The following is a 22,972-nucleotide window of genomic DNA, read 5'->3' on the forward strand; positions in this document are numbered from 1 at the left end:
GTGTTTGTTGCTAGACCACGTAAAAGGGTTACCACAAAATCCCATATCAGATAAATCAAAATCATTGATTAAATCAAGAATTTCACTAGAAGTATTTTGAGTACTTCTACCATTAGGAGAAAGAGTGATGTTCAAATCACCAATAATCACCCAAGGGGTGTCTATAGAATTACTAAGTTGAGAAATATAAGTCTTTTGAGATGATTTTTCATGGATATAGGGAGTACCATAAATACATGTTAGAAACCAAGCTCCTCTACTTGGGTCATTTATAACTTTAGCATGAATTATTTTCTCAGACTGTTTCAACAATGTCAAGTTTGAAGCCATCTGTAGCGCCCCCAAAGCTAGCAGCTGACTAATCCAAGAGATTAACTAAATGAAGAGGCACTAAGAATCTAAATCATTCACTTAAAAATTCAATTAAGAAATATGTTACATAGCTTAACCCAAAAACTAGCCCCGCTCAGAAATTTATAAATAAGAACTCCTCTCAAATGATACATATACAATATCATTTGGTTTGCAAATAGAATATACGACATAATAAACATAGCAAAAGACTCAATGCCACAAAGCTTCCACTGCGCAACTCTGATTTGTCTCTGAAACTGAAAGTGGGAATGGGTGAGCACATCATCCCTAAAAGTGGTGCCCCATAGGAATCACAACTAGCTTTCAAGTAAACATTAATATGATTCGAAGACAATGCACAAAAATAATAGTGTAAAAAGAAGCAGGTTTCATCGAAAGTCGATAATACACGGAAAGAAAGTAAAACACAAAGTAGAAACTTCTTCACAGACATCCATAAATAACAGTAAACATCCATGTATGAGATGTGTGTTGCCGCATATAAGGGAAGAGTAATATGATGCCAATTCCACACCGAATAGGTAATACTGCGGTGTATCTCCCTAGCCATAGAATACTGAATATATATAAATGAAGAATAATATTGCGGTTTATCGCCCTAGCCATGTAATATTGTGGTGTATCACCCTAGCCATAAAATACTGATATTGTGTCGGCACACATCTCATACCACACAGAGCACACAAAGATATGCATGAATTTCACAACACCAAGATTGATTTGTAAAACAATAATGAATACAAGAGAGTTCGTTATCGATTCCCACCTATTTTGATGACAAGCCTTGCCTACCTCGAGATTCTACATCCGCTGGTTCGTCCTTTGAATCGATCGTTGTTAATATAGACTAACTGTTAATCACACAAGCACACTAAGAATTTAGCCAATATGCTCATACAAGGTTCATAACACAATATTATACAAGTTTCTAGTTATAGGCTGAGTCAAATAACTAACGGTTCTATTTCTATCAATAGTTCTACAACCTGGTAATATGTAATTTGGGAATAAATCAATATATACTTATCCAAATTGGGTCAAATTAGGTATCATCGGAAAGCCGTCAAAAACCTGAACAACTTTTCAGAAGGAACCAAAAGCTAATTCGGACCATAAATGGTTCAAAACATCAAAATACTAATCTTGCCCTAAACCCAAGCCCATGGGCCTAATCCGGCATGGCCCACCAAACCAGCCCACCACCCATTTAATGACCCATCGGATCAACCATGACCCGACCCAACAACCCGTTCTCCTAACCCATCGGGTAAACCCACTACCGACCCGATAACCCGCTTCAAGACCCGAACTGGTTTGACTCACCCAACTCAGTTGAGTCAGAAACTGACTCGGTCATCTTCTTTATGAGCCATGGAAAATGAAAAACTAACGATCTGATTTAGGCCGGACAAACAAACAAGGAGTTAACCGCATGGGATACTTAGGGTTTTGAGTCCCATGACATATTAAAAAGAATTTGACAAACTTATTACTCCCTCTGTCCTAATATTTTTGTCCTCTATTATATTTTCGTTTGTCCTAAAATACTGGACAGCTTCTGTTTATAGTCATATTATTTAGTCAAACTCTCAAATATATCCTTCAAATTTTTACAATTATAAAATTATTTTGACTATCACTAATCTAAATATTAAATGATATCTTCCTCAATAGAAAACAAATCTAATAAATCAATCCATAAATTTTTCTATTTTTATCTTCTATTTAAATATTTCTATTTAATTCCAAACCCTGATATTCCCTAAAACCCTATTTGATAACACCGAACCCTAAAACCCTTTTTGATTCTTCTTTTCCATCGTTCGCTCGTCTGAGCTCTCTCCTCGAGCACCATCATAAACCTAATGGCATGTAAATTGATGGTAGGTACTGGTTTCGTATGGGAAAGTGGTGGGAGAACAATAACCCATCTTAATCGATGGCAGCATGATGGTATTTCCTCTCGAAAATGTTCCGTTCTACAGGTATTATGCCCCAACAGAAGTTATTTGGCTAGGGTTGAATTGTGGTCAAGTTCATGTACACAATTCAAGTTCTCTTTCTGCTTTATATATTGTTCGACATGAGATTCTAATTTTCATATTCTTGCAGGACAAGTTCTGTTGGAAAATTGAACTCAATTTTCGTATATGAATGGAAAAGTCATTTGGTTAGTACCTTATCGGATTTGGGTGTTGGGTTGTATAAACAGGCTTAATCTTAGTTTGGCCTAATTAGTTAGGTTAAGTTAGTTTCAATTTGGAAACCAACAGAAACCTAAAAGGGAATACGTGAAGGGATGCAACCCTTGAGGCATCATGCTTCTTCATTGAAGAGGTACTTGAAGCATCATGATTGTTCATTGAAAAGGTACCAACGATTTCTATAAATACCCTGCACACTTAGATTAGAACATCATTAGAAATCTAATTATCATTCCACTGCATTCTAAAATCATCAATTTAGTTTGTGTTAAAGAGAGAGTTCATCACTAAGTTCATCATTCCTGACTACATCGAGAAGATAGTCGTTGTATCCTGGGAGACAGACATCGATAATCCGTAAGCACCAGTGCAGGGTGAATCTGTCTTAAGGCTAGAGGATATAATCCTTGCCTCGACTTTGGTTTCGTTTAATTGGGTTTGCATATCTCTTCTTCTCTGTTTGTTTTATTGCATTTATACACAAGATTGCCAACGAGTTCGCGTACACACGGGTCTTTCATGAACTCCTATTATTCCATCAAGTTTAAAACCGCATGGACGCCAAAGCTAACCCGTACAAAGGCGTATCTAAGGAGAAGTTGGAATGGTAATTTAAATTTTGATTGATACAAATCTATATGTTGTTTATTGTTTTTAATGATTATGCTTATGAAAGTGAATATTTTGTTGTTTACTGACATAATTCTTCTTTTTGGAGGATTTGCTGCAGGTCCTTCTTCGTTTTTCCTGTTACTTGTTTCATTTTTGTTGGCATTCTCTCGTTATTGAGTTCTCATCATTTGACAGATCCTCTCGGGCAATGTCATGTCACACCATTTGGATTCTCTGTTATGATGAAAAAGGTCGGTAGTCGATGGCTTCTAGTTCCTTTTTAATGTGTGTTATTGTCGCATTCTTCATTTGTTGGGCACTTTTTTTGATATTACATCTGAGATTTTTTTTTTTTCATTTCTAATTTAGCATTTTTATTAAAAAAATCAGCTGATGGACTTGGCCGAAGGTAAAATTGTGATGGCTTTGGAGGGGGTACAATTTGGACTCTTTAGCAAATTCAGGTCTTGCATGTCTTAAAACTTTATTAAATGACAAGCCTGCTCAACAATCTCAAGAGACCAATGCATCTGAATCTTCATGGCGCGTAATAAAAGAGGTAAGTTACCACCAGGTCATTCTAATTTCTGTTGGGTTTAATAATCTGAATCACATAACTGGGTTACCATTTAATGAAATGGTAGTCAATATACACAATGTAGCCATTAAGCAACTCCGATCCTAAGAGAGACACTAGTAACTGGTGGTAATATATAGTCAACAAATGCTGATAAAAGCTTATTAAATGAAGCGCACCAGATTTTCATGGATGTTTTCTACGGAAGAAACGTTGAAGGAGGTGCTTGCAGACCGAGTGATTATGTGACCAGAAATATTGCTGGATTTACTATTAGCAAGCCACTATCAATGAGAAGTTTAGAAGTTGAGACGGGGTTACACAACCAGATAAATCATTACATTTACTGAAGATGTATCTTTTCATTGGTTATAAAAATTCAAACTTGTGACAACAGAGTTATACATACAATTTCTCTTTCGTCCACATATATTAAGATTACTTTCAAATCAAAAATCCTTACAAGGTTTCAAAGTAATATAAATATTAAAAATAGTCCCACATCCGGAAAGGGTATTCCAAAGATTTTTTATATATGAGATTAGAATTGCGTTGGTGATCGCCAATTAACAATGATTTGGATGCACACATAATAGTCCAACATGAGCTATCAGCCAACATAAGATTATATTTATTTTATTTATTGAAAAAAAAAAAACAAGGGTAGAGCCAACAGTACAATCAGAATCAGAATTCCGGGCCTCGAATCAGATTTCCGGGCCTCTCCATTTGTTGTTGATTGGTTTTTTTATCAATCCAATTATATGGTAGTGGCCGTCATCTTACACTTATGAGGTTAGCTACCCCAAATCTCAAGAGCTTCACCTGTAAATCTCACTGGGGGCATGGCTATAATCTACGATACTGTTCCGTTCAGCTATCCGATGTAAACATTAACATATTTTATGGTTTTGAGTATGAACACCTAGAATTAGACGAAAAAGAAGTGTATGCTTGATTTATCTTATAGATTCCTTGAGGTACTTTTTAATTATATAAACGTTAACTTAGTCGTGTACGTTTTAATTATATCTATATAGACAGTGTTATGCCTGAGTAATGATTTAGGAGACTTTCTACTATTTCTCAAGGGTCTCTCGAGTACTACCGCGTCAACTCCCTTGCTTATGTAACCTGCAATCTTTGAGGATGGAAACGTGGCTTACTAGAGTTAGCTTGCGCGCGATAGCATACACTCTCACTATTTCTTCCAATATAAAACTCTGATCCTTAACGGAAACCGGGTAAAGCTGAGACTCTGATACTTACTCACTATTTCCGTCTGCTTTGCCTTCGAAAGGTAAATATGTTTGTTGAACTGGAATTGGTTAAGTTTCTATGGGTATTGTTAAACTGGAATTGGTTAAGTTTCTATGGGTAAAATCATATGCTGCTGCATGATATATATATATAAATTAAGGTAGCAGATGATTAAGTTAAAGACATTCTGTTCAGCTAAACAAAGTGTCTATGCTGGTTGGCGTTTGGCAAAACGTACGAAAGAAAATTTAGTTCAGGATAGTTCATGCAATATAAATTGCTACTGATATGAACTCATCAGTCAAAAGTTAAAATAAAAGAAAATAAGATAGCTGCAGTCTTCCACATTTATCTTTAAACCCAAATAGGATCCTATAGAAAATTCAAAGACACAGAAAATGAAAATATAATGACTCGAACAGATTGATAAAAACGATGCTTCAACGCAGAAGAGGATATAAACAGAGCAGGACAAAGAAATGCATTACATGGGCATAACACCTAAGACAATTCATATTCGTATGAAGTATGAACATGTTTCTTTACTGAAACTGAGATTGAAACTTACTAAGCAGGCTTTAATGACATGTAAGGCATCCACCATTAGCTTATGGCTAAAACAAGTTTAATTGGATGTCATTTCAGGCTCCTCAAACTTGCTAAGAAGAAGCAAACAGATCAGTCTAGAACTATCTATCAATGCATTGAACACATCTCGGTCAAGACATAAATAACAACTAGCACCTCTGTGGAGAACAAGCCATGCATGCACAGTACTTTCCCACTTCAGCAGCACCCGTGCACAACAAAGTCGACAAATACAGTGGTTCACAATTAATACCGAGAACTAGGAAAAATGGTGACATCCAAAACAAAGTGCATACTTGGATGTTTTAGCATACCAATTTTTTCTGTCAGAGGCGAAACATTGTTCTGTTAAGATGAAACTTTATACAATTACAATGGAGGATTCTCGTGCCTCCATTTCCTCCAGTAAATTCTCACAATTGAAGTAACCTAATGAGTAAAGAACAACCAAAGTATAAGCATGATCACCAATATGAATTCAAGTGCAGCAGTTTTTATTGAATCCAGGCATGATTGAAATGCTAATGGGAATGAAAACATGGACATACATTTGAATTACCTTGGAGTTGTCAGAATCATCCCTAAATCATTTGAATTATCTGCAACATTAATTTTCCGAGATATTCAACAGATAAATGGAAGACCATCAGAATAGCTGTATGGGATCCAGTTATGCCTGGACCCAATTGTTTATGAAATCAACAATTTTTTCCCATAATCAACAATGCTCACTATGGCGGAACTTGTACCATTCTTAGATATTTTGCTTCTGTTGCCATAACCCATCAAATGGGCTATAAGAACCCGTATACACCATTCTTATTAAGTGATCAGCGTACCTATTCCTTCAATTGTTTCTGAGAGGAGATATCATAATGCTGCTTGGATTCAAAGGGATTCCTGCTCCACCAGATTCCCATATGAAACCACTTACTAATAATCCACATGCATTCTTGTAGAGTTGAAGGGATGGACACTATTACCGTTCTTGTAGAATCGATCTGAATAACGATTTTAATTCCCTCAAAATAGAATGATAAAGTTAAGCTGGATAAAGACTATGATAAAGCTGGAGCGTTGTTTTTGAAATTACACGAGAAATGAAATCACAATAAATTGAGCATAACGTTGTCTATTGGAACCTCTTTCCAGTTCAAGTAGTACCTAATGCCAACATCTCGACGTACCAAGATACCCATGTAATTTGTGATTTCTGATTTAAACTTCCCCTTAAATTGACCAAAGCCTTCAAATTGTACCGCGTGTTTCTTTCCATTCAATCTTGTCAAACCCCGAACCTTTTTCTCTCAAGCCTTAGTGCTTTCTCTGGTGCCCGTGTGTCTTGATGTGAACTTTCCACTGTGTCATCCGTAGTCTCGATTGCTTATTCTGATTCATGAAGAAAGCTTTTATCAGCATTTGTTGACTATATTACCACCAATTAAAAATGTAATGATAAATAACGTTCACTATTGCTTAATGACTACATTGTATATATTGACTACCATACCATACACTGCAGATTCATAATGAGAGAAAGAAGAAAATACAAAGAAAATAGAATGAACTGGCGGTAATTTACAGCTTTTATTACACGCCATGAAGATTCGGATGCTGGTCTCTTGAGAATGTGTAGCAGGCTTGTCATTAAATAAAGTTTTAAGACATGCAAGGACTGAATTTGCTAAAGAGTCAGTCCAAATTGTATCCCCCTCCAAGGCCATCGCAATTTTACCTTTGGCAAAGTCCATTAGCTGAATTTTTTAACAAACATGCTAAACAAGAATTTTAAAAAATCTCAGACGTAATATCAACCAAGTGCCCAAAAAATGAAGAATGTGACATTAACAACCATTAAAAAGGAACTAGAAGCCGTCGACTGCAGACCTTTTAACAGAGAATCCAAATGGTGTGACATGACATTGCCCGAGAGGATCACCGACAGCTGTTCAGTGAAGCAGATAGTAAAGAGGCACAAAGAATTAGAAGTTAACATGAACAAGCTAGAAGTTTCGGAAGTAAAATCGCAGGTATAGAGTTGGAAACTATGCGAGAGAATGCCAACAAAATAATGAAACCTAATGAAACAAGTAACAGGAAAAACTAATAAAGAATACCTGCATCAAATCTTCCGGAAAGAAGAATTATGTCATAAACAAAGCAACCAAAGGAAACTTCTTTTAACGATGGAAGAGAGCTCCGACAAATGTGAAAACGGTCAAGAGTATGCAAAAATCGGCCAAGCTTAGTTACCATAACCTTATGATTAGCCCATCTCTTAACAACTTCTTGCAACATGGATACATCATCATTCTTCTCTTGAATAGCTGGTAAAACTTTTGATTGCAAGTAATCAATAAAAACGCCTTCATACCTTAAGTAAAGCTCTGCAGAATAATCACGACGACTAGGTGGCCCCATGTTGTGTAGAGCTTCATCCAATAATCGGCGTCCATTGGTGATTCATCAGGGACGCCTTCAATAATATTTATCACCTTTGTAATTCCTCTCTGCACGATTTCCCATCCTTCTTCCAACTCAATATCCCTTTCCGTTTCCATTCTCAACTCCGATTAAATCTCAACTCAAATGAAAAAGAAAGTGAGCGAGAGGAACAGGAAACAAAACAAAACAAATCTTCGTAAGCATAAACTGAAAACAAATAACAAAAACCAGATTTGTACGAATCAAATTGAATTACTATAATACCTTGAAATAATCTGAGGAGAAGACATTCCCACTTCTCCTTTGTACGGGTTAGCTTTGGCTGCATCCACGCGGTCTTAAACTTGATGACATAATAAGAGTTCATTAAAGACCTCTGGGTACGTGAACTTGTCCTGCAAGAATATGAAAATTAGAATTTCATGTCGATCTGCCGATAACCAATCTATAAAGTTGAAAGATAGCCAAGTACCTGTAGAACAAAACGTTTTCGAGAGGAAATACCATCATGCTGCCATGATTAAGATGGGTTATTGTTCTTCCACCACTTTCCCATACGAAACCAGTACCTATCATCAATTTACATGCCATTGTGGTTTATGACGGTGCTCGAGGGAGAGAGTTTTGACGAGCGATCGATGGAAAGGAAGAATCAAATAGGGTTCTAGGGTTTTGGTGTCAAATATCAAATAGGGTTTAGGGTTTGGTCAAACTCTTTTTAATATGTTATGGTACTCAAAACCCTAAATATCTCACACTTAACACATTGTTTGTTTGAGTCTGTGTCGGCCCAAATCAGATCGTTAGTTTTTCATTTTTCATTCTGAGGCATTTTATACCCGACTTGTTGGGTATGAATCCGACTTAAATTGTGTTAAAAACAACAACCTCTAAGTTGGTGAAGGACCTGACACCTTAGTCTCGTACCGAGCATGTTGATGTCAGTGAATTAATATCTCCAAAATCATAGCTACGCTCGCACCTTTAGTGCTGGTGATTTGAATGCTAATCACCATGGATGGGTTTCAACCCAATTCAGAATGCTAGTCTGCACTGGATCTATTTTGAATGTTTCGAAAGCGACTGGTTGTTGTCTTGGGGTTCTCCTTGCCTGGCTTATTGGGCTAACGGTGTTGCTTTAAATTTAATTATTACTTCTCCAAATATACAGGTATGTTGGAGGCGTGCAATAGAGCGTAAACATATGAACCATTACTACTTATCATGTACTTGTGCTACATCTCCACACGTTAATTCAAAAAAAATTATATACTATTGAAATTCTATGAGACTTACTGATCCCTGACATTCACAACCCCGTGCCATCATATCAATAACCAAATCACAATTAACATTTAGTGACATTACAGTTCAGTTTCTTAGCAATTGAATTTACCATGACGTACTTCTTCTCTTCTTTGTAATTGGAACCGCATACCAAGCCTGATGGGTGTGCTCTGATGAATTGTAAGACATACATATAATGTACATGGCCTTAAGTGGTGGTGGAAGTAGATGGTCAGGAGGTTACACAAAATGAATGGAGAGGATATAGATTTTATGGAAATGGTCCTAAATTTCGAAACAGACGCATAAAATGGATCCCTGCGTTAAGTGTTAGACACATTGTCGTCCCATAAACTATTTCTAATTTTCTTGCAAACTTGACCCGTATTTTCAAATATTTTTTTTCTGAAATGATGAGCTACACTACTGATTTAGTCTGACCTCGAAGATACGAGTCAATTTTTGTCATGATAGAAATAAAACTGTGTGGTGCAGTACCGATGCCCAACTTTAAGACATGTACGAAATCTTTATGGATTTTGCTACGTGCGATTTTGGCAACATTGAATGATAATTTATGGCGACGCCTAATATCTTGATAAGATATGACATTTCATGGTGACACCCAATATCTTGATAAAATTCAAGAAAAGAAAGAAAATATCATTGTAACACCGGTTTTAGTCTATTTTGGAGCACTCTTTCATAATGAACACATTACAAATATGCAGTATCTTGTGATGTAAAGATAAAACATTGTTAGCAAATATTTTATCGCCACAAAAACATAAATAAGATTGTAATTAAGGAATATGTTGACATGCTGCATGTTTGATAACTCTGAACCCCGTCCGTGACTATAAAAAACTTTGAAAGAAAGAAAGAAACAAAGAAGCAACCATTTCCTTAGTTTTCGTTTTCAAGGCTGATTCCAGTTCCAATCATAATGCCAAAATCACCATTCCTAGTTTTAGGATCAGCTTCTACCATCTTCTTTACTCTTCTTACTTTATCGTTATTATGTGCACAATCAGTTGATGGTAGTATTGACCTTGTTTGGAGCCAAAAGATTGTCACCGTGCAAAATGATATAGATCCAAGCGTAGCTTTCAAAATCCATTGCAAATCAAGTGAAGATGATCTCGATGAGCGTATCCTATATTACAAACAAAGTTTCTATTGGAGATTTAAAGTTAATTTTATGCGGTCAACTAAATTTATATGCGATTCAAGTTGGTATGATCCAAATGAAAAAAAGAACCACACAATGGAGTTTTTTGCTTACAAAACTAGGAGGGACTATGACAGACATTGTTTAGGTGATTGTTTTTGGAGCATTCGTCGAGATGGTGGCTACTATGGTAACAGTGGAGCAGATAAAGATTTTCCGTTTGAAAAGATGTTTTCTTATGAATGATTCTAATTTTATATTATCGGTTGATAATCACGTGAAATGATGTAATGGTGCTTTAGGTCCTAGTCATAATTTTCCGCAAGAAACTCACGACCAATCCGGTATTTCCGTTTTCTTATAGTTAGTTGAAATCTAATAATTGCTTGCTTCATTAAGATGCATTCCGCTTCTTGATATATTTGGTTCGTATGTGAATCAAATGTTTATTGAAATATTAATAAAAATTACTACCTATGAAAATGGCAATATATATGCATAGGTATGTGCGGACTCTAATGATTACAGGCCAGTAAACATAGATATATTGCACGTTTTCTGATTTTTTGTTATTAAATTATGATAAGTCTGATTTTCCATTTGAGGGTCAAGCAATTGTTATAACATAGATATCAAGCATGAATCACAACCAGGTCTACAAATGTAGTACGTACGAAACAAAAAGATGCAACGAAGACTTTCTGGTGATAAGCATATCTAAACTTTCCTGGTAATTAACCCTCTCCCACCACCAACCAATCTTTATTCTCGTAAGTAGTACTAAAGTAGAGATGCATTCTCTACTCTATGCTTGGTAATTCCATAAGGTGATTAGATTCCATCACCCAAAAAACTAAGTGTCAAGTATGAATCAGGGTCACCATCATGGTGTAGGTATGTATTTCGTTTTTCATGGAGTGTGTAAACTACATATGGCATATAACCAAGATTACATGGATTATTTGTCATGAAATATATCATTTGATGTGTGTTGTATCTTAATTTCTTAATTGTACTTTCCCTAAACATCAATTCTAATAAGTTGTTTTCAGCTAAAGCATACACATTCAGAGGAATGATTAATAGGAGATGAAATGTATAGCGATTAGTACAGCAACCACCTACCAAATTTCTAGGACATCTGTTAGGCATGGGCAAGTAGGATTTGCCAAAGAAGAAAAATAGACAAATGAATTCACTCATGACACCATTTCAAGAAATGATACACTTTTATGGTTTCTCTCTATTTTCAGATCGAGACCTACTTGGCAGTATTGAATCAGTCATTATTATGCAGTGTGCTAACTGCCACCAAACACCTAACCTGTCAATTGCTTAATTAAGCATATAATTAATGATCATCATCTCTTCGCATATGCTTGCCTGTGCACCTGATCGCCCATAATAAGAGTTATAATTGATGAACCCATGAGGTATTAAGTCTCTCTTATTTTTAGACATCCATGACCTGACGCATCACCAACTTATCTTTAACTAAACTTATCAGGGAATTAAAAATGATAAATGCATGCATGGTTGTGATATACTATGAACCATCTGCTGATAGCAAACCGTAAATACTTTTTGGTTGTTACTCACTTTCAAATCAAATCCAAAGTTTCAAAGTAATATAAAGATTAAAAATAGTCCCACATTGGGAAACGTTATTCCAAGGATTTTTAATATATGAGATTAGAAATTCCATGATGATCGCCATTCAGTGATGGATTGGATGCCCATCTAATAGTCCAACATGGGCTATCAGCAACAAAGAGAGTTGTTATTATTTTTTTCTTTTGAAGCTAAAATGAATTGATTAAGATGAAGGATTACAAGAGTTCTTTCTATCTAAAAGAAGTTGAGTTCTGATCTCAACTGGAGATAAATCAGACCAAATACATGATAAACTATTAACTCTCTCTAATCTAGAGCATTCCTTTGGAATGTGATAACACTTCCAAGAGCTGTTTCTACTAAAAAAAAAAGTTCTAATATCCTTAATCATTTTTAGAAGGCGCCAGTCTATAGGAGAGTTCACATCCACTACTGTCTTAGCGTCAAGTTCAAAATCATCTTCTTTAGTTTGAGAGAGTGCGCCCATTTGACAGCTTCCCTCAACCCTTTAAATTCAGCCTCCTCAGCGCTACTAATGCCTTTTAGTTGGATGCACTTTGCTGCCTGCTGCTTACCTGCACAATTGCGTATGATTAGTCATATACTTCCATTGGAATTTAAGAAAGAACCATCACAATTAATTTTAACAAAACCAAAAGGAGGTGAGTTCTAATGGATTAATCTATGACAACGTCTGTTATCAGTAGAAGTAGTTTTATTCCACTGAATTGCATGATCCTCAGAAGCTTTTGCACTTCTTAATTGTTTTCTCAGGTTGAGCTGTAATGTTTTGGAAAACCTTGTCAGACCTGTCAGACTATAAGCACCAGGATGTAATTGCTCTTTTACAGATTTCTTCCTCTGATTTTTTTTTTTGGCATGACAGTCTTCAAACCACTGAATAATCCATTCAGCAAACGAAGGATCACCACTTGCAGACCAACCAAAAAGCGCAAACCAGACCATTCTAGGATGATTACAATATCTTATAACATGAGCAGGCGATTCTTGGTTTTGATCACAGTACGGGCAGATATTAGCTATTGCCGGAACCTTCAAACTGAGTACATCTCTAGTAGAGAGAAGAGAAGAAGAAACCTTCCACAAAAAGTGTTTAATCCTTGGAAAAACTGGAAGTTTCCATAAGGATTTAAACATTTTCACCATTCTGACCCCTACTGTGTCTGAGACTTGATCTTCTTCATACATCTTACGGTAAGTGGACTTTACAAAGAAAGAGCCACTTCTCTCTAGCAGCCAAATTAATCTGTCTTCTTGGTTAACATGGATTGGGATACGAAGAATATAATTCACTGTGTTATCATCAAAGATTTCTCGCAAAATGTTAATATCCCAAGAAGTAGATTCAAGGAGAATAAGTGATGCACATACTTGTACTGAAGGAAAGAGGAACTTCCTTGTTTAGGCATAGGAGGAGAGTTCATCTCTTCAATCCATCTGTGCTTCCATATAATATATTCATACCGTCACCCACGCACCAAAAGCTATTATTAAGAACAAAGCTCAACTCTGAGCTAATGCTTCTCCAAGAGCAGGTTGTGTTTAACTTCTTCTTCAAATTATATAGATCCCCATCAGAGTAATATTTGGCTTGAAGTGATTTAGACATCATAGAGTCAGTATGTGAGCAAAGCTTCCAAGCAGACTTTGCCAATAAAGATCTGTTAAAATTTTTGAAATTTCTGAAGCCCAAACCACCTTATTCTTTGGGTTTTTGGGTTTGTTTCCAAGTAATAACATGTTTGCCCCTGCAAGAATTTTTATTTCTCCAGTATTTTTGGAGAAGATTTCATCTTACTGATGGTAGAATCAGGAATTTAAAACTTGTCATATGATGGATTGGAATGGCACCGGAAACATTTTTTACCATAACAGATCTGCCTGCTTCACTAATATTGATTCCATTCCATTTAGCAAACCTATGGTCCATCTTATCACACAGAGTAGAGAAAGGAATCCTCTTTTCCTTCCAACAAAAAAGGGTAACCCTAAGTATCGTTCTTCTGAGATATTGAGGTATCTAACTTGTAGAGTGCCACTTATGAGTTGACAATATTCAGGATCCATATTAAAACTGAAGTAGACTGTTGACTTGTTGAAATTAATCAACTGCCCAGAACATTTTGAAAACGGATCAATCACATGGAGGAGCTTGTTAACTTGAGTTTCATTGGCTTTACAGAACAATAACCAATCATCAACAAATAACAGAGGGTTTATTTTTGGAGCAGAACGAGAGATCTTCATACCAGTTAATTGACCAGAAGCTTCACAATGTGCCAAATACCTAGAGAAAGATTCCATTTCCAAATAAATATAAAGGTGACAGCGGGTCACCTTGACGAATTCCACGAGAAGGCTTGAAAGCTGAAGTAGGTGAACCATTTAGCATGACTTCAATTTGAGTTGTAGTGATGCACTGAAAGATGATCTGTCTAAATTTCTCCGAGAAACCAAAATGCTTGAGAATATCTAACAAAAAACTGCACTCCAGCCTATCAAAGGCTTTTAACATGTCCATCTTAAGGGAAAGATGACCAGTATTACCTTCCTTTCTCTTCATTGCTTGAACAATTTCCTGTACTAGACATATGTTTTCCGAAATTAATCTTCCTGCTACGTATGTAGATCGCATGGGAGAAATGATTGTGGAGATGTGCTTCTTCATCTTAAAGCTATAATCTTTGAAATAATTTATAGATTGTGTTACACAATGCTATCGGCCTAAAATCCTCTGGTTTTTGAGCTATATGAACTTTTGGAATAAGAGAAACTCTTGTATTATTTAACTGCTTAAGAAGATACCCCGAGTGAAAAAATGATTTAACCAATTTGCAAACGTTATCCTTTACAGTCTGCCATTGCGTTTGGTAAAACCCAGTAGGAAACCTGTCCGGGCCTGGAGAATTCCATGGTTCCATTGTCATCAAAGCTGAATGTATTTCCTCTTCAGTAGGAATCGCTTCTAACTGATGGATTATCTTCAGCTGTAATGCATTGAGGTATATATTAGAGAAAACTGGTGATGTCTGCTGGTGTTGAAGATGTCATAATATTATGAAAGTGATTCTTGAGAAGAGCTGCGAGAGAATCTCTATCATTACACCATGTGCCATCTGGAGCCAATAATGAATCTATTCTGTTGCGAGATTTTCTTCTATTCATTCTAATATGGAAGTACTTAGAGTTCAGGTCCATATCATTATAGAAATGATCTCGAGCTTTCTGTCTGTTCGAACTCGCTTGAATATCATTAAGTTTTCTGATTTGTTTCTCCAATTTAACTATTTCTTCAGTATTAGAACCACTGATATCAGAAGCTTGAAGAGAAGTAATATTATGTTGCGGCTGAGCAATCGAGTTACTAATATTACTGAAAATACTTTTACTCCATTGAGGTAAAGAATGTCTTGTGAAAACAAAAGCATTACGGACATACTTTATTAGTAAAAAAAAAGCATTGGAACCAGAAAATCTAGCAGACCAAGCATTTTTAATTTCGTCAGAACAACTATGTTGAGATAACCAGTGTTCAAAGAACTTCCAGTTTCTACCCGTAACTTTATTTTGTTTACACATTTCTAGTAAAATAGGGGCATGGTCAGAACCATTCTGAACTAAGTGAGTAAGAATAGACTTTGGGTAGGAAATAAACCAGTTGTTGTTTACTATAGTCCTGTCCAATCTAGATTTAATTTGACCAGTACCGTGTTTGTTGCTAGACCACGTAAAAGGGTTACCACAAAATCCCATATCAGATAAATCAAAATCATTGATTAAATCAAGAATTTCACTAGAAGTATTTTGAGTACTTCTACCATTAGGAGAAAGAGTGATGTTCAAATCACCAATAATCACCCAAGGGGTGTCTATAGAATTACTAAGTTGAGAAATATAAGTCTTTTGAGATGATTTTTCATGGATATAGGGAGTACCATAAATACATGTTAGAAACCAAGCTCCTCTACTTGGGTCATTTATAACTTTAGCATGAATTATTTTCTCAGACTGTTTCAACAATGTCAAGTTTGAAGCCATCTGTAGCGCCCCCAAAGCTAGCAGCTGACTAATCCAAGAGATTAACTAAATGAAGAGGCACTAAGAATCTAAATCATTCACTTAAAAATTCAATTAAGAAATATGTTACATAGCTTAACCCAAAAACTAGCCCCGCTCAGAAATTTATAAATAAGAACTCCTCTCAAATGATACATATACAATATCATTTGGTTTGCAAATAGAATATACGACATAATAAACATAGCAAAAGACTCAATGCCACAAAGCTTCCACTGCGCAACTCTGATTTGTCTCTGAAACTGAAAGTGGGAATGGGTGAGCACATCATCCCTAAAAGTGGTGCCCCATAGGAATCACAACTAGCTTTCAAGTAAACATTAATATGATTCGAAGACAATGCACAAAAATAATAGTGTAAAAAGAAGCAGGTTTCATCGAAAGTCGATAATACACGGAAAGAAACTAAAACACAAAGTAGAAACTTCTTCACAGACATCCATAAATAACAGTAAACATCCATGTATGAGATGTGTGTTGCCGCATATAAGGGAAGAGTAATATGATGCCAATTCCACACCGAATAGGTAATACTGCGGTGTATCTCCCTAGCCATAGAATACTGAATATATATAAATGAAGAATAATATTGCGGTTTATCGCCCTAGCCATGTAATATTGTGGTGTATCACCCTAGCCATAAAATACTGATATTGTGTCGGCACACATCTCATACCACACAGAGCACACAAATATGCATGAATTTCACAACACCAAGATTGATTTGTAAAACAATAATGAATACAAGAGAGTTCGTTATCGATTCCCACCTATTTTGATGACAAGCCTTGCCTACCTCGAGATTCTACATCCGCTGGTTCGTCCTTTGAATCGATCGTTGTTAATATAGACTAACTGTTAATCACACAAGCACACTAAGAATTTAGCCAATATGCTCATACAAGGTTCATAACACAATATTATACAAGTTCTAGTTATAGGCTGAGTCAAATAACTAACGGTTCTATTTCTATCAATAGTTCTACAACCTGGTAATATGTAATTTGGGAATAAATCAATATATACTTATCCAAATTGGGTCAAATTAGGTATCATCGGAAAGCCGTCAAAACCTGAACAACTTTTCAGAAGGAACCAAAAGCTAATTCGGACCATAAATGGTTCAAAACTCAAAACTAATCTTGCCCTAAACCCAAGCCCATGGGCCTAATCCGGCATGGCCCACCAAACCAGCCCACCACCCATTTAATGACCCATCGGATCAACCATGACCCGACCCAACAACCCGTTCTCCTAACCCATCGGGTAAACCCACTACCGACCCGATAACCCGCTTCAAGACCCGAATGGTTTGACTCACCCAACTCAGTTGAGTCAGAAACTGACTCGGTCATCTTCTTTATGAGCCATGGAAAATGAAAAACTAACGATCTGATTTAGGCCGGACAAACAAACAAGGAGTTAACCGCATGGGATACTTAGGGTTTTGAGTCCCATGACATATTAAAAAGAATTTGACAAACTTATTACTCCCTCTGTCCTAATATTTTGTCCTCTATTATATTTTCGTTTGTCCTAAAATACTGGACAGCTTCTGTTTATAGTCATATTATTTAGTCAAACTCTCAAATATATCCTTCAAATTTTTACAATTATAAAATTATTTTGACTATCACTAATCTAAATATTAAATGATATCTTCCTCAATAGAAAACAAATCTAATAAATCAATCCATAAATTTTTCTATTTTTATCTTCTATTTAAATATTTCTATTTAATTCCAAACCCTGATATTCCCTAAAACCCTATTTGATAACACCGAACCCTAAAACCCTTTTTGATTCTTCTTTTCCATCGTTCGCTCGTCTGAGCTCTCTCCCTCGAGCACCATCATAAACCTAATGGCATGTAAATTGATGGTAGGTACTGGTTTCGTATGGGAAAGTGGTGGGAGAACAATAACCCATCTTAATCGATGGCAGCATGATGGTATTTCCTCTCGAAAATGTTCCGTTCTACAGGTATTATGCCCCAACAGAAGTTATTTGGCTAGGGTTGAATTGTGGTCAAGTTCATGTACACAATTCAAGTTCTCTTTCTGCTTTATATATTGTTCGACATGAGATTCTAATTTTCATATTCTTGCAGGACAAGTTCTGTTGGAAAATTGAACTCAATTTTCGTATATGAATGGAAAAGTCATTTGGTTAGTACCTTATCGGATTTGGGTGTTGGGTTGTATAAACAGGCTTAATCTTAGTTTGGCCTAATTAGTTAGGTTAAGTTAGTTTCAATTTGGAAACCAACAGAAACCTAAAAGGGAATACGTGAAGGGATGCAACCCTTGAGGCATCATGCTTCTTCATTGAAGAGGTACTTGAAGCATCATGATTGTTCATTGAAAAGGTACCAACGATTTCTATAAATACCCTGCACACTTAGATTAGAACATCATTAGAAATCTAATTATCATTCCACTGCATTCTAAAATCATCAATTTAGTTTGTGTTAAAGAGAGAGTTCATCACTTTAAGTTCGGTTCATCGTTTCTCGAAGTTTGGAGTGCTACTACATCGAGAAGATAGTCGTTGTATCCTGGGAGACAGACATCGATAATCCGTAAGCACCAGTGCAGGGTGAATCTGTCTTAAGGCTAGAGGATATAATCCTTGCCTCGACTTTGGTTTCGTTTAATTGGGTTTGCATATCTCTTCTTCTCTGTTTGTTTTATTGCATTTATACACAAGATTGCCAACGAGTTCGCGTACACACGGTCTTTCATGAACTCCATTATTCCATCAAGTTTAAAACCGCATGGAAAGCCAAAGCTAACCCGTACAAAGGCGTATCTAAGGAGAAGTTGGAATGGTAATTTAAATTTTGATTGATACAAATCTATATTGTTGTTTATTGTTTTTAATGATTATGCTTATGAAAGTGAATATTTTGTTTTGTTTACTGACATAATTCTTCTTTTTGGAGGATTTGCTGCAGGTCTTCTTCTTCGTTTTTCCTGTTACTTGTTTCATTATTTTTGTTGGCATTCTCTCGTTATTGAGTTCTCATCATTTGACAGATCCTCTCGGGCAATGTCATGTCACACCACTTTGGATTCTCTGTTATGATGAAAAAGGTCGGTAGTCGATGGCTTCTAGTTCCTTTTTAATGTGTGTTATTGTCGCATTCTTCATTTGTTGGGCACTTTTTTTGATATTACATCTGAGATTTTTTTTTTTTCATTTCTAATTTAGCATTTTTATTAAAAAAAATCAGTTGATGGACTTGGCCAAAGGTAAAATTGTGATGGCTTTGGAGGGGGTACAATTTGGACTCTTTATCAAATTCAGGTCTTGCATGTCTTAAAACTTTATTAAATGACAAGCCTGCTCAACAATCTCAAGAGACCAATGCATCTGAATCTTCATGGCGCGTAATAAAAGAGGTAAGTTACCACCAGGTCATTCTAATTTCTGTTGGTTTTAATAATCTGAATCACATAACTGGGTTACCATTTAATGAAATGGTAGTCAATATACACAATGTAGCCATTAAGCAACTCCGATCCTAAGAGAGACACTAGTAACTGGTGGTAATATATAGTCAACAAATGCTGATAAAAGCTTATTAAATGAAGCGCACCAGATTTTCATGGGTGTTTTCTACGGAAGAAACGTTGAAGGAGGTGCTTGCAGACCGAGTGATTATGTGACCAGAAATATTGCTGGATTTAAAGCAAGCCACTATCAATGAGAAGTTTAGAAGTTGAGACGGGGTTACACAACCAGATAAATCATTACATTTACTGAAGATGTATCTTTTCATTGGTTATAAAAATTCAAACTTGTGACAACAGAGTTATACATACAATTTCTCTTCGTCCACATATATTAAGATTACTTTCAAATCAAAAATCCTTACAAGGTTTCAAAGTAATATAAATATTAAAAATAGTCCCACATCCGGAAAGGGTATTCCAAAGATTTTTTATATATGAGATTAGAATTGCGTTGGTGATCGCCAATTAACAATGATTTGGATGCACACATAATAGTCCAACATGAGCTATCAGCCAACATAAGATTATATTTATTTTATTTATTGAAAAAAAAAACAAGGGTAGAGCCAACCGCACAATCAGAATCAGAATTCCGGGCCTCGAATCAGATTTCCGGGCCTCTCCATTTGTTGTTGATTGGTTTTTTTATCAATCCAATTATATGGTAGTGGCCGTCATCTTACACTTATGAGGTTAGCTACCCCAAATCTCAAGAGCTTCACCTGTAAATCTCACTGGGGGCATGGCTATAATCTACGATACTGTTCCGTTCAGCTATCCGATGTAAACATTAACATATTTTATGGTTTTGAGTATGAACACCTAGAATTAGACGAAAAAGAAGTGTATGCTTGATTTATCTTATAGATTCCTTGAGGTACTTTTTAATTATATAAACGTTAACTTAGTCGTGTACGTTTTAATTATATCTATATAGACAGTGTTATGCCTGAGTAATGATTTAGGAGACTTTCTACTATTTCTCAAGGGTCTCTCGAGTACTACCGCGTCAACTCCCTTGCTTATGTAACCTGCAATCTTTGAGGATGGAAACGTGGCTTACTAGAGTTAGCTTGCGCGCGATAGCATACACTCTCACTATTTCTTCCAATATAAAACTCTGATCCTTAACGGAAACCGGGTAAAGCTGAGACTCTGATACTTACTCACTATTTCCGTCTGCTTTGCCTTCGAAAGGTAAATATGTTGTTGAACTGGAATTGGTTAAGTTTCTATGGGTATTGTTAAACTGGAATTGGTTAAGTTTCTATGGGTAAAATCATATGCTGCTGCATGATATATATATATATAAATTAAGGTAGCAGATGATTAAGTTAAAGACATTCTGTTCAGCTAAACAAAGTGTCTATGCTGGTTGGCGTTTGGCAAAACGTACGAAAGAAAATTTAGTTCAGGATAGTTCATGCAATATAAATTGCTACTGATATGAACTCATCAGTCAAAAGTTAAAATAAAAGAAAATAAGATAGCTGCAGTCTTCCACATTTATCTTTAAACCCAAATAGGATCCTATAGAAATTCAAAGACACAGAAAATGAAAATATAATGACTCGAACAGATTGATAAAAACGATGCTTCAACGCAGAAGAGGATATAAACAGAGCAGGACAAAGAAATGCATTACATGGGCATAACACCTAAGACAATTCATATTCGTATGAAGTATGAACATGTTTCTTTACTGAAACTGAGATTGAAACTTACTAAGCAGGCTTTAATGACATGTAAGGCATCCACCATTAGCTTATGGCTAAAACAAGTTTAATTGGATGTCATTTCAGGCTCCTCAAACTTGCTAAGAAGAAGCAAACAGATCAGTCTAGAACTATCTATCAATGCATTGAACACATCTCGGTCAAGACATAAATAACAACTAGCACCTCTGTGGAGAACAAGCCATGCATGCACAGTACTTTCCCACTTCAGCAGCACCCGTGCACAACAAAGTCGACAAATACAGTGGTTCACAATTAATACCGAGAACTAGGAAAAATGGTGACATCCAAAACAAAGTGCATACTTGGATGTTTTAGCATACCAATTTTTTCTGTCAGAGGCGAAACATTGTTCTGTTAAGATGAAACTTTATACAATTACAATGGAGGATTCTCGTGCCTCCATTTCCTCCAGTAAATTCTCACAATTGAAGTAACCTAATGAGTAAAGAACAACCAAAGTATAAGCATGATCACCAATATGAATTCAAGTGCAGCAGTTTTATTGAATCCAGGCATGATTGAAATGCTAATGGGAATGAAAACATGGACATACATTTGAATTACCTTGGAGTTGTCAGAATCATCCCTAAATCATTTGAATTATCTGCAACATTAATTTTCCGAGATATTCAACAGATAAATGGAAGACCATCAGAATAGCTGTATGGGATCCAGTTATGCCTGGACCCAATTGTTTATGAAATCAACAATTTTTTCCCATAATCAACAATGCTCACTATGGCGGAACTTGTACCATTCTTAGATATTTTGCTTCTGTTGCCATAACCCATCAAATGGGCTATAAGAACCCGTATACACCATTCTTATTAAGTGATCAGCGTACCTATTCCTTCAATTGTTTCTGAGAGGAGATATCATAATGCTGCTTGGATTCAAAGGGATTCCTGCTCCACCAGATTCCCATATGAAACCACTTACTAATAATCCACATGCATTCTTGTAGAGTTGAAGGGATGGACACTATTACCGTTCTTGTAGAATCGATCTGAATAACGATTTTAATTCCCTCAAAATAGAATGATAAAGTTAAGCTGGATAAAGACTATGATAAAGCTGGAGCGTTGTTTTTGAAATTACACGAGAAATGAAATCACAATAAATTGAGCATAACGTTGTCTATTGGAACCTCTTTCCAGTTCAAGTAGTACCTAATGCCAACATCTCGACGTACCAAGATACCCATGTAATTTGTGATTTCTGATTTAAACTTCCCCTTAAATTGACCAAAGCCTTCAAATTGTACCGCGTGTTTCTTTCCATTCAATCTTGTCAAACCCCGAACCTTTTTCTCTTCAAGCCTTAGTGCTTTCTCTGGTGCCCGTGTGTCTTGATGTGAACTTTCCACTGTGTCATCCGTAGTCTCGATTGCTTATTCTGATTCATGAAGAAAGCTTTTATCAGCATTTGTTGACTATATTACCACCAATTAAAAATGTAATGATAAATAACGTTCACTATTGCTT

The 22,972-nt window shown here is 36.0% G+C and overlaps 1 long non-coding RNA gene across 1 annotated transcript; it reads left to right on the plus strand.

Moving 5' to 3' along the window:
* Positions 1 to 3,139: 3,139 nt before the first annotated feature.
* Positions 3,140 to 3,656, plus strand: LOC113309870. Its single transcript, XR_003340782.1, has 3 exons — positions 3,140 to 3,186; positions 3,387 to 3,442; positions 3,582 to 3,656. It is a non-coding gene; the product is annotated as an uncharacterized LOC113309870 (long non-coding RNA).
* The last annotated feature ends 19,316 nt before the right edge of the window (positions 3,657 to 22,972 follow it).

Source organism: Papaver somniferum, chromosome 9 (assembly GCF_003573695.1).
Source record: "Papaver somniferum cultivar HN1 chromosome 9, ASM357369v1, whole genome shotgun sequence".
Lineage (NCBI taxonomy): Eukaryota > Viridiplantae > Streptophyta > Magnoliopsida > Ranunculales > Papaveraceae > Papaver > Papaver somniferum.